Source organism: Epinephelus fuscoguttatus, linkage group LG9 (assembly GCF_011397635.1).
Source record: "Epinephelus fuscoguttatus linkage group LG9, E.fuscoguttatus.final_Chr_v1".
Classification (NCBI taxonomy): domain Eukaryota; kingdom Metazoa; phylum Chordata; class Actinopteri; order Perciformes; family Serranidae; genus Epinephelus; species Epinephelus fuscoguttatus.
This window is the reverse complement of record NC_064760.1, coordinates 12,261,377-12,273,830: the sequence shown is the minus strand read 5'-3', so window position 1 is coordinate 12,273,830 and position 12,454 is coordinate 12,261,377. Positions and strand designations below refer to the sequence as shown.

Sequence of the window (12,454 nt, the reverse complement as noted above, 5' to 3'; positions counted from 1 at the left end):
ACGTGCCTCATGTACTGCTCACCTCTCCTCCCAGCTGAGAAGATTTGAAAGTGGTGCCGAAATACGGGGCATTTCCTGCTGCGAGAGGATGTGGAGGCAGCTTACCTCATTGCGACGAGGGCCAGGTGGTGTGTTTACTTTTGATCTCTACTTTCTCTGAGAAACTGAACGTTTGCCAGAAATGACAAACGCTGGACAAAGGACTTATTTAAGAAGTTGGAACATGAGTAATGTTGAGGTCAAAACAAAATGAAGCTAATGGGATGCAGCGTACCTTGACTGATGTACTGTGTTGAGTAAATTAATCACAATCCCCAACTACCTGGGGAATGTTCGCAGGAGGAGGAATAGGTTACAAACAGCACAAACACATTCAATCCTGCACAGGAGCTGGCCAGTGCAGCCTGAGCCATAAACACCACTACAGCATTACAGTATCAGAGTGGTGCAGGTTACTTAAAAACTGTCGACATCTAAATTACTAGAATTTCCAAACCATGACTGATGTTTGTTCTCCTCAATGTGAGTGCACACTACTCCTTAAATTAAGTGCTTAAGCACCACCCCAACTATTTCAGTGCTATAACTGTCGATCTCTTCTTCAGGGCAGTTAAAGGCAACGCTCTTTCCTATTAAATGTTCTGAAAGCAAAGGTGGAATTTCTTTTTTTACTACAGTTCCAAAACATAAGATAAAAACAATATTAGTCCAACAACTAATATCTGCTTCATTTCAATGGAATACAATACAGACATAGATAAAAAAGCAAATACGGTGACACTGTAAATCAGCGAGAATCAGGGGGAAAAAAAAAGAAAAATGTTTATATGTAATTACAACCTCACGCTTTAGCTGGTGGTATCGACTGCAACGAAAAACTCAGCCCCCATGACGCAACCTGCTGAAACTTCTACACAGGGGTTGATAATTTAACTACACACTCTTGGGAGTTTTGTCACCCCCCCGCCCCTTTCTTTTAAATTGATTAGAGATGCTACAGTTTACGAGGCAATTGAATTTAACAAGACTTTAGCACAAACAACAGCAGCTGGATGATCAGCCTGTGCATCCAGACGTATGTGAAGTTGAGAACAGACACATCAAACTTTGTCTCAATAAAGCCCTCTCTGAAGGAACACGACATCTTGATTTAGATGCAAAACACAATCCCATGCTCGGCTGGCTCCTCCCATGAGAGGCCAGGAGATTAAGATTTAATGGTGATACTGAGGGAACGACACTATCTGTCTGCTGCCTCCCATCTCTTCCGTCTCTTCACACAACATCACTTCTGTTGCTTTCTATCTCTTTCTCTCCCCCGAACACAGATGCAAGCGCACTTGCCGACACAGTCATGCGTACACTCGAGTTTGGGAGCACACACATACACACAAGCATGTGTGCGCTCCTGACAGATGCCTCCACACACACACACACACACATACACAAACTTACAAATTTAGATACTCACACATGCAATCTAAAATCTGACAAAAGCTTGGCTACCGGCACATGAAGTCAACTGGAGTTTGACTTGTAAATCAAAACTCTTGTCAAGATGATCTTTTCTGTTGCATGAGCACTGGAATTGGCTTAAGAAATGATGGATCTGCACTCAACATGCCTGGCAAAACAAACATGCCTGAGGGGAATGAAATCTTGTGCTGTTTAACAGTGTAATGCACAGTGTGGACATCATCAAGACAGTTTTAATGAGATTATATGTGACATATAAGACTGGCAACCACAGCCTTCCATGCATTCAAAGGGAAACTTTGCCTATTTTCAACCAGCTCTGTGTCAATCTCTGGTGAATGGGCAAGGAGCTGGTGCAGCGTGGGGGAGGAACCCAAACACTGTTCATCTGAACACACTGCTCACACTACAATAACAGAGAACGGGTTCAAAAATCAGTTGCCCTTTAACAGAATCTAAATCTAAAGCCATGTTTACTGCCAAACTAAATCACTGCATTACAACAACTATTCTAGTATGTCTCTGTCTGGCAGTAACCAGCCCATCTTTAGAGTTTGCCAGCTTGAGAAATGAGCTATGTTGTTCTGCAGGTCTGAAGGAATAACACTTTGGAATATTCAGTTTTGACCACCTTGGCAGAATTCATGTCCTAATGTTATCAGGGTTTAAAATGTATCTGTAATGGCTTCCTCCCTTCAACCACGATTTCTTATCCCTTGACATTTAAAGAGGAATTAAGACCTGAAATTACTGAGGGATCAGCTTTCAGTTGTGTTCAGAGGGTCAGGTTATTTCATGACAAGAGCAGGTGATGGTGATCATGTTTTAAACACTTGTATCAAACTTCTAATTTACCATACTGCACTGATAAAGATAACATGGTGATGTTTGTTGGTTTCAAATACCGCTTGCATCCCTGGCATGTCAAACAAACAGAATTTTTAAATGCTAATCATATACAGTGAAGAAAATAGTGGTAAATGTGACTAAATGTTTGTTCAACTTACAGGACAAATGCCAAACCTAATTATATGATACATGTGAATAAGTACATAAAAAAAAAAAATCACATATTTCTTTAGAACAACTTCTCGTTGGAGGGGGGGGGGGAATCGATACACTAAAGTATTACTATTACTATTTTTTTTTTTAAATGATTTTTTTAATGCCTGAATCGATATAATTCAAATGCAGTGGTGAAAGTGGTATCTATGAGTAACGTGACACCACATTTGTTTCAAGAAAAATAAAGCACAACTAAGAGAGCAGTAAATGGTGGACGGTTCGAGCACAGACGTTAAGCTGGAATGGCAATCTGAATTTAGCCGACCCAAACTCCCTGCTGCATCATCAACATTATGGTTGGTGCCGTTGAACAGATTGGACCCAGTCCACTGTGACTGCGGCACTGGGTTTGTGTTCTGATAAAGAGAGACAGCTAAAGTGGGGTGAATCAATGCGCTGCACACAGCTCTACAATAGAATAAAATATTTACCCATTTAGATGATAATCATTAACAAACAAAAATGCTGTTAGTTTGTTTACCACTTTTCTTTGCAGTATATGATGCTGTTGAAATAAAAGTCAGAAAGATGACTGATGTATGATGTGCATTGTTTTTGAAAACATGTCTAATTATATATATTCTCTAGAGGTCTGTGATTCAATGTTTTTCCACGGTATAGTGTTAAAAAAGTAAACAAAAAGCACAACAAATCCTAATATCAAATCGCAATACTTAAAAAAGCATTACTTAGCAATCACACTACATAGTGAAGAGGCCCCCAAGTATTGTGATAGTCCTGAATCAGGAGATATGCGTACTGCCCCAGCCCTGCTTCCTATTATAATCTGAAAGCAACAGAAAGACACAGTACTTGCTGTATTTTGCAATCCATAATCTTAAATTATATATATGTGCTTACTTTAGAAGCTCTGAAGGGTTCATGGACTCATTGTAAATTTAAAGAACCCTCCTGGTCCAACAGACAATCCAAGGCAACAGCGTGAACCCCTTTCCTTAGATGGCACACATCCTGCAGTTCTGACCCTGCTTGTCTCGGCTGCACTGATGAAGAGTCAAGGCATTATTCAGCAATGATTTGTGTGTCAGTGGTCAGAGAGGCTGAAACAGGGGACACTGACTCAACACTGCAACTCGGTGACACGGAGCACATAAAGCCAATGAGGCTGGAAGACTTGAACAGGTTCAGTGTCAGAAAGCTAAATGTGCATATCTGGATAAAAAGTGAGTCCAACAGCGCCCTTTGTAATAAATTCCATTGGTCAATGACGTAATTGCATACTTATGTGTGCAAAAAGGGTCCTTGATTGAAGGACTCTGGTCAATAAAGTAATATTTACACTTGTCCAACTGGCTGCAGTAACTAAAAATTAAGAAAAAAAAGTGTGTTGCAGGAATAAAAAAGGTAGAAATGGTTGGGTGAGAACAAACACTGAAGTTCAAGACGGTTGCAGGAAGTGAGTAACATAATCATTTCACTCTGACCAAAGAGAGACCACAGGGAGGGCTTTTTAACGCTTAAGCTATTTGTCCATTCTCTCAAACATAAAAGCACCAGGACTGACGCAAAAGTAATGAAATCGTCCAAAATGAACACACAAGTCTCTGGAACAAAACAGCTAAGAGACTGTAAATGTCTGCTGCTTACCACTTTGAGAAGCAATCATCCCCTCAGCCATGGCCTATTCTTCTCTCTCTTCTTTTGCTGTGGTCGTCCCTATTTTCGGTCTTTTATCTAGAAGTGGGGGAGAGGGGGAAGAAGCAGAAATAAAAAGAAAAATTACGGGAAAGCTTAAAAGCTACAACCAAAATCGATACATAAAGATCACAATTTCAAACATCTTGAAAACACGATGCTTGAAAATTAGAAGCACACAGAAGAGACAAGAAATCAATGGTAGAAACAGTGAAAGCACATCAGCGAAACCTTCGTTCTCTGCTGAGTTTTCAGACCACATGAAGTAAATCATGTGCTATATATCTGTTCTATTTTATTTTAACCGACAAAAGGCTTACAGTGTCAGTATTGTGCTGAGTCCATGGTAAGATTTTTTTGCTTTAAAGATTTTTTAAGTAGAAGTTCCTGATCTTTTTCAAGTCCCCAGCAAACAGTGCGAACTACGCAATGCACACTGGCCCCTGCCTGCAACTCCCTCTACTATAATGAGTCCCCTTATCCAGACTGCAGGAGGAAACACAGAGGATGGTGATTATGCAAAAGGCGTGCCTGAGTTGGTAATGCGACGATGAGAGAGAAAGAGAGATAGAAAGAGAGAAAGAGACAGTTATCTCCTCCAAGTCCAAAGGCGGAAAGATTAAAAAAAAGTCTGACTCAGGACACTCTTGTTAAAATCATTTTTGACACCCTGTGCTATTAGTGCGCCATTAAGAGTTCAAGGACAATGGCTGTCCTGTTTTTTGATCATTTATCCTTTGGATCCCCTCGTTAAGCCCGAACCCAGTTCCTCACAATGGCCACAGAATATTGATGGGCTGTGAAAGGGTGATTTTGCTGAATTTATAATAATCCCCTTTTTGTCTGCCCTTGATATTAGATGAGCTAAATGCTTTTGACATTTCAGATATGAAAATGAATTCATTGATGTTTATGTAGTTCTCCCAATAATCTTAATGTGACAATATTAGACACAAAGGATACATCCTAAAAGGTACTCATCCTGACACTGATTTTTAGCCAAGCTTGAGTTGCCAGATAAAAATTTTGTGCAGGTATTCATGTTCCCCAGAGTATGAATACAAATTACTGTGATGACCCTCTCAGTTTTAATCAAGTGCCACCGGAAGGTCAAAGTGAATTATCTCAACAACGACAAGATGGATGCCTAGACAATGAATCCTGACTTCTCCTTTTGCGCCACCACAAGGTTTTGGCTTTGTATGAAACATCCACACGAATATTAGATGGATTGCTATGAAATCTGGTACAGATATTGATGCCCTGCCCACAGGCTGAATAACTTTGCTGATCCCCTGACACTTCAGGTCAAGATAGGCATTTTTACACCAGTTTAAACTGTTCTGGGGCCTCTCTGAGAAGAGCTGCCCACTGAGGAGTTCCCCTGAGATCTACACGTCTTTAAGGGCTTTTTTTCTGTTTGCATTCAGAGCGCCAAAATGAACACTAAAGTAAAGTACTGTAAGCTGGAGGACAGTTGGTATAACACTGTCATTCTTGCTTCCACGAGTCAAAAATCACATTGTATTTCCACCATTGCATGTATGCTCAGTAAAGCTTGGACTTCACTGTTAGTCCATTTGTCCGTTTTGTGTCTTTGAATGATATATCCACACAATTATTACATGGACTGACATAAATTTTGGTACAGCTATTCATGCCCTTCCCACCTGACCCTTCTTCAGGATATGGTAGGCGTTTTTAGACCTAACAGTTCTGGGGACTCCCTGAGAGGAGCTGCCTATTGAGGAGCTCTCCCGAGAACTACACATCTTCATGGGCTTTTTTTTCTGTTTGCATTCTGAATGCCAAAAGGAGCACTGACATGAAGTTCTGTGAGCTGGCCAAGAGTTGGTATAGCACCGCCATTCTTGCTTCCATGAGTCAAAATCGCATTCTAATTACCACTGCATATATGCTCAGTAAAGCTTGGACTTCACTGTCAGTCTATTTGTCCCTCTTTTCTTCTGTTTTTATTTATTTATTTATTTTTTATCATGAACAATTGCTTGTGTTTTGCGTTGTCTGCTGTCTACACTGCTAAAGGGGTTTTTAAAAATGGAGGTTACCAGTGCTGCATTGGCTATGTTCGACCCATCAATGTACACTTACATCGTCCAAAAAACAAGCAAACTTGGTCTCATTTAACTTTTTTGATTTACTTATTTTTGTTATAAGTGTATTTGTCACTCTTTTTTTCTCCCCTTTGCTTTACATTAATGTACTTAAGTCATTATTCTTATTATTTACTGATATGTTGCTGCTCTTATCGCCATTCCTCAACCTCGGATGAGGGGATTGAAAGGGGGTGGGTGTGGGTTCATTGTTGGAAAACTCCTGTCACTAAATGGTTTTGTGATCGTTCCTAAAATGCCAATATGTTTAAAAAAAAAAAAAAGTACACTTACATCTGGACCAATCACTATGCACTTGCTGAGAGAATACCTGCTCTGAAATAGGACCTGAATAGTCCCTCAAAACATTGTTCTAAGAACTTCAATTGTTTCTCGTTCTTGTGGTGCAAACACAACAAAAGGGAGGCTCCTTAAACCATGAAAGAGTTTCTCAAGTTGGAAAACACCTATTGCTTCTTTCTGATCTGGCCCCATTATGAGGTCACAGTGCTTGTTGACATTTGTATTGAGCTTGGCTTTAGCACAGCTGTGTCTGAATACAGCCTCACAGAGCACACTAGCATGGCTGTAGACTCTTAGTCCTGTTTCATCATTGAGACTTTCACTGTCACCTTGCACTGTGTGAGGTCCCTTTTGTGTGAAACTAGCATGTACAGGAATGCACTGTTTGAGCAGTGTGTACTGGTATGTCTCTCGAGCTATCACTACAACACCATGCACATTTATTGTGCTTCGGAGATAAAGTTGATCGTGGTTTACGTTGACATACAGTATATTATCACATATGATGTGATATATTAACTTTCCGTTTACAATCTGTCACACTCTGGCCTCAGTCACCGATTCCCCTGCCTGACACAAGCTTGGCCTTGAATTGTAAGGATGCATTAGTACGCCATTTGCCACCTGGAATCAAGATGCGCACCAATCAAGACAATGGTGTCTCTCTTTAATTATGTGGCCATAAAGCGTCTTAATATGCAAGAGCACCTGGATGCTGTTACAGACATCACAGCTTCATCAGCATTTGTTCTTAACTACCACAGCCCAAACCCAGATAATTGGTGCTTTATTTTGTAGTATGGTGAGGGACAGATTGGGAAATGGTATGGGTTTTTTTTCTTCTCATTTCATTGATCAGCTGAAAGAGATAAAAGATAAAGGGTTTTCATCAGCAGCAGGACTCATTCACGGAGAGTGAAAAGCAGAAGAAAAATACAGTCCTACACAATGTGATGTTTACGGCATTCAGGAAGATATTTTAATTTTAATGCTTAGCCCAAAATGAGAAAAATTAAACTATATGCCAAAATAACTCATCCTCCTGATCCAAATGTCTTTCCTTTCAACTAATGATACACAGCTAATAAAGCAGAACCAATTACTTTGCACAGCTGGGCATGTTTTATATGTTCCTTTCGATCGCGAGCATTTGATTCCTTGTAAATACACGCCTGATTTATACTTCTTTACAGTGTAAAACTCAGTGGGCCCAATGACAAGAAAGCAATTAATCACATTATTATGCCAATTAAGAAGTTGGTCTGCTCCAGTGAAGGTAGAAAAAAAGCGAGGGGATTGAAGATGCGAGAGTGAAGCCCTCAGGAAGTTAATGTGAGCCATTAAATTACATCCATCAATCCCACTCGTCCACATAGAAAATGTTTCACATGTTGCCACTAAAGTGCTGTTTATTCACGAAGATTTAAATCCACTGGCCTCTTGTTAATTAACCCCCCCTTTTTCCTTATATGCATTCAGTGTAAAGGGACATGGATATTTATGATTGCCAAACATACCATTGATAACAGCAGGTGCTACTGTTAAGATAATATATTTTTGTATTACAAAGTCTCCAATAATCAGCTTACAATAAAGATCAAAAACAATAAAGAGATACGATATTGAAAACAGAGTATTTACTGTTTCACACTACATTACGCCATGATTTCAATTCTTAGAAAACCTTCAATGAGACAGCAGGGGCTTGTCCTGAAAACCAATCTGTGTATCAAAGTCCTTCATCTGGTTGAGAACTCAATGGTACCTGCTGGGTAACCTGCAAAAAAAGTTGTGTAATGGGAAAAAAAATCCACATTTAATAAATTCAAGGGTACCAGCATGAATTAAAATGAACTAAATGTGGGTGGGCAGAGGGTGAGAACAAAAACATGTTTGTTTCATCCTGGAGAAATCAGAAATACAAAAGTTTGTGCAGTATTTTGTGCATCAGCTTATATTATCAAACCTAATCAGCTGCCAGGATTTTTTTTACTGTGAAAGCCTGCGACAGGACCTGTGCTCACCATCCCAAGGCTGTGGCACCCAGTGAAAGAGACTTTTCCTTGGGTAGACCCAGCTTAAAACAAACTGAGGATGATATTCTTTTTCTTCATAGCAACTTCAGCATAGTGAGTCGTAACATAGTTGGTGATTTACTCAGTTAATTACGATGTTCCAGTTGCACAGAAAATTAACAAAAATAAAGCACTTTAAAGTGAGTGACCTTACAGCCTGTGTGTTTAATCCATAGACTGTATAAACAATGGACTTAGCTACTGTGATGTCACCCATTGGTTTGTGGACTGCCATTTTTAAGCCTGGAGTTCGGCATTTTGGTTGTTGCCGTCTTGTTTTTTTGGAGCCAGAGGTGACCATATTTGGACATGAGGGTGGAGCTGTGGAGGAGTGAGGGGTGGATCTGACAGCTTGCAGACAGCCTGTCGTTAAAGTGCTGTAAAATATGTATAACTTTGCCCCCCATGGCCATCTGATGAACTGCAATTTTTGGCTTTATTTTTAAAGCGTACATAATGGGTCAGGATTTGACTTGGATATAATTGCGGTTTATGGTTCCGTTGTTGATCTTTGTGGGTGTGCGCAGGTGTGGGTTTGCAAAACTGTTCCACATGCAGGACTCTGACATGCATCTTAAATCTAATGACTTAGACTTTAGAGTCACATGACAACATCACTTGCGACTTAACTTAATGTTTTCCACTCATAGTCATGTTTCTGTTTTTGCACTTGTGAGCACAAGGAATACAGGCTGAGCAGAGCTCCTGTTTGATAATGGAGGAAACTACCAACTGTTTGCATTCACCTTTAAAACCAACAGGACATGAGCAAGGTTAATTTTGGGAATCTTGCTTTAACTGGGCCAACTAGGACCTAGATATCCTCGCAAACATGAAATCAATGAGCCCTCTACACAGTCAAAGTGATCAGAGGATCTTTGCGTCCATTTTTGGTTGCTTAAAATGTTATCTTGCAATCAATAATCATCAGCAATGTCAACTACTAACCATCTCTTATTGATGGGAGGTAGCCTGGCTGTTTCTAAAACCACTGACAAAGGTTATCGTAAAAGTCTTTCTCTCTTCCCTCTCTTGCCTAACAGCAGTGAACAGCATTGATTATAATTCCTTTAATTTACTGTTATGACTACTACTAGTGTGAAATGCTTAGAATTAATTTAAAACTAAAAAGTCATACTGCAAAATAAACATCAACTTGGGAGTTGACCTTGGACTAAAATGCCAAGACTTTCCCATAACATCCCGCTTTCGCTTGACCTCTACTTGAAGTTATGCTGCATCTCTGTCTAAGTGACTGACTTAAAGGATAGCTTGTTGTTATTTTCAGTCTTTATTTTGTCATCATTCAGTGTGTTTAAAACGTTTCTACATTCTTTTTTTTTTCTGGCTGGGAATGGTAGTCTCCAATACACACTGAGGGTGAAAGAAAACTGTAACCCAAAGGCAAAAACATCATATTGTTTTACCATAACAACCCCCAAACTGCAAACAGACCTGCCTACATTTAATTTTCCAATTTTCCATTGGCTGAAACTTGTGTATTTTGTGAATTTATACATGTTATTTTAACTAACATGGACTGCTCAAGAACTCTGATGCAGCTTTCAAGTCCTATCAAGATGCTGTGCGAAAACAAACTGCCCTCTGGGTAAACCTCTTCACATCAATCTTTGATGGGCAGTTTCAAGGATTTGTGGGATTTTTATGGGCCTGTTATCTACCACCTGGCATCACAAATTGTTGCAATGTGTCAACACAAGTAGCAATTCAAGGTGTTAGAAAACTAAGATATGAGTTAAATTTGCACTGATGCAATCAAACTCTTTTATAAAAGATTATGAATGTGGGCATTCAAAGAAGTGAAATAAAGCGGAGACACCCTCAGGCTGAAGTGATATCTGATGACTGGCAGCCATAAAAATAAACAGGAAAGTATACACGCAATGTTATAAAAGAGTATCAAATGGACTTGCGTAACTCAAATGTCAAGGTAATTGTTCAATTATATTTATTTAAAGGCATGCTTTTCATGGTGTGTATTGTTGTGTTGAAAAGACTATTTTCACCACATTGTGGATGAAACCATTAAAGTTAGTTTTGGCCCCTGAGTGTGTTTGACACAGCTGCACTGCCAGCTAAGTAAAGCAACAAAAGGCTCGACAGTGAAGTAAATAACAAAATGTATGACACAATCAATTAAGTTTAGTTAAAAGAAACTGGTAAATTTAGTCCCAGGTTAAAGCTGTCTTATCTGACATCAGTACACATGGATGGAGTACTAAATGGGCCAACTGAGCACAGGTCCAGGGACCCCTGAGCTATACCAGCAAAATGTCACTCACATTAACAGGTACTGACCAGGCGGAGACCCAAAATGAGCACAAAGAGACACAAATAGACCACAAAGAGACACTAAATAACTACAACACCAGGCCAAACAATCACAGAGAGACACAAAATGACTACAAAAGGCACAAAATTACGACCTCAACGAGACGCAAAACCACAGAAAGATGCATAAAAATCACAAAGGGACAAAAAGAACAACAATGAAAGAGGCAAAACCACCACAAAGTCTGTGTGTCTTGCTCCTGTGTAGGAGAGGGGGTGGGGCCTCTTGCATATCTGTGCCCTTGGGCCCATTGTCTCATAATATGCCCATGTCAGTACATCACAGAATGATCTGTTAACATTCATGTATGTGTTCATGTACCCAGAGCAACTGATATTCTAAGAATTCATTTTCTCACACAAAAGTCTGAAATGCTGTAACAACGGTGCTGCATGCGTGTGCATTTACACATATTCTGTGTGTGTGCAGCCGCCTGATGTGACAGGCAATGCACATTTGCACGCACATACATTGTGTCTTTGTGTCTGTGCACGTTCAATTTGACAGTGGGCTCCTCAAGGGCCTTTGCATCAAGTGGAACCATTTTGACTGGCCTTGGCTCCAGGGGCCTCAGCGTGACTCCTGAGAGGAAGAGAAAGAGCAGAGCGGCTGCGTTTGTGGTGAAGGAAACTACACCACCACATGCTCCCTATCCGTTCCTCTTAGCCGGCTCAGTGGCCCATACCTCGCCTTAATGAGATGCGGCAACACACACAGACACATGTAGCACGTCTACTCTAATTATACTAGAAAGCTCTGCCGTCTCCTCCTGCACCCCGTGGTGGCATCATACAATTTACTCCAAAGGGTTGTTTTTAAAAGGGCAAAAAAACCAAACACAAAGTCTGTCATGTACAATGGCAGTAATGGCAGAAAAGAAGCTAACAGCACCACAGTACACAGCAGAACAGTGGTTAAGGAGCAGCGTCTTGTGCTATAGGTTACTAATTTCCATATATTTAAATTCCTGCTGCTTAACATTAACATACTTCAACAGACAGATACACTTGGTGTCTCTCTATATCTGCATCTTTCATGGCATTCTGAGCATCTGTCTGATACTTTCACTGTGGGAGTCTAGATTACATTCCAGCATCATAAACTTTACAAGGGAGTGAGGAGTTGTAAGGAGTAATGTTTTAAAGCTACAGTTTACTGCTCAGACATTAGATATAACAAATATCCTTGTGACTATTGCCCTCAAGACTTGAAATTACTGCTGAGATGACTACAGTCGCACTATAAGCAGCTAATGCACATAACTTATTTAACTAAATTTCTCCTTTAATTGCTGGCCATTGTCTGTGTTGATTCATAAAAGTTTAACCTATAAAAGCAGACACCTTCTTTTCACAATAAAGATGTGAGCAGAGTAAGACAGAAATATTTGGGCCTCCATGTTCTTTTTTGTG

At 40.0% G+C, this 12,454-nt stretch overlaps 1 protein-coding gene across 3 annotated transcripts in view; it reads right to left on the bottom strand.

Moving 5' to 3' along the window:
- The window catches only part of lingo2 (leucine rich repeat and Ig domain containing 2), a 322,344-nt gene that overhangs the window by 122,499 nt on the left and 187,391 nt on the right, over positions 1-12,454 (bottom strand). For all 3 annotated transcript variants that reach the window (XM_049585119.1, XM_049585121.1, XM_049585122.1), the window contains one exon: positions 4,150-4,236. The gene's annotated coding sequence lies outside the window, so the exon portion shown is untranslated. The remainder of the gene's footprint in view (positions 1-4,149; positions 4,237-12,454) is intronic.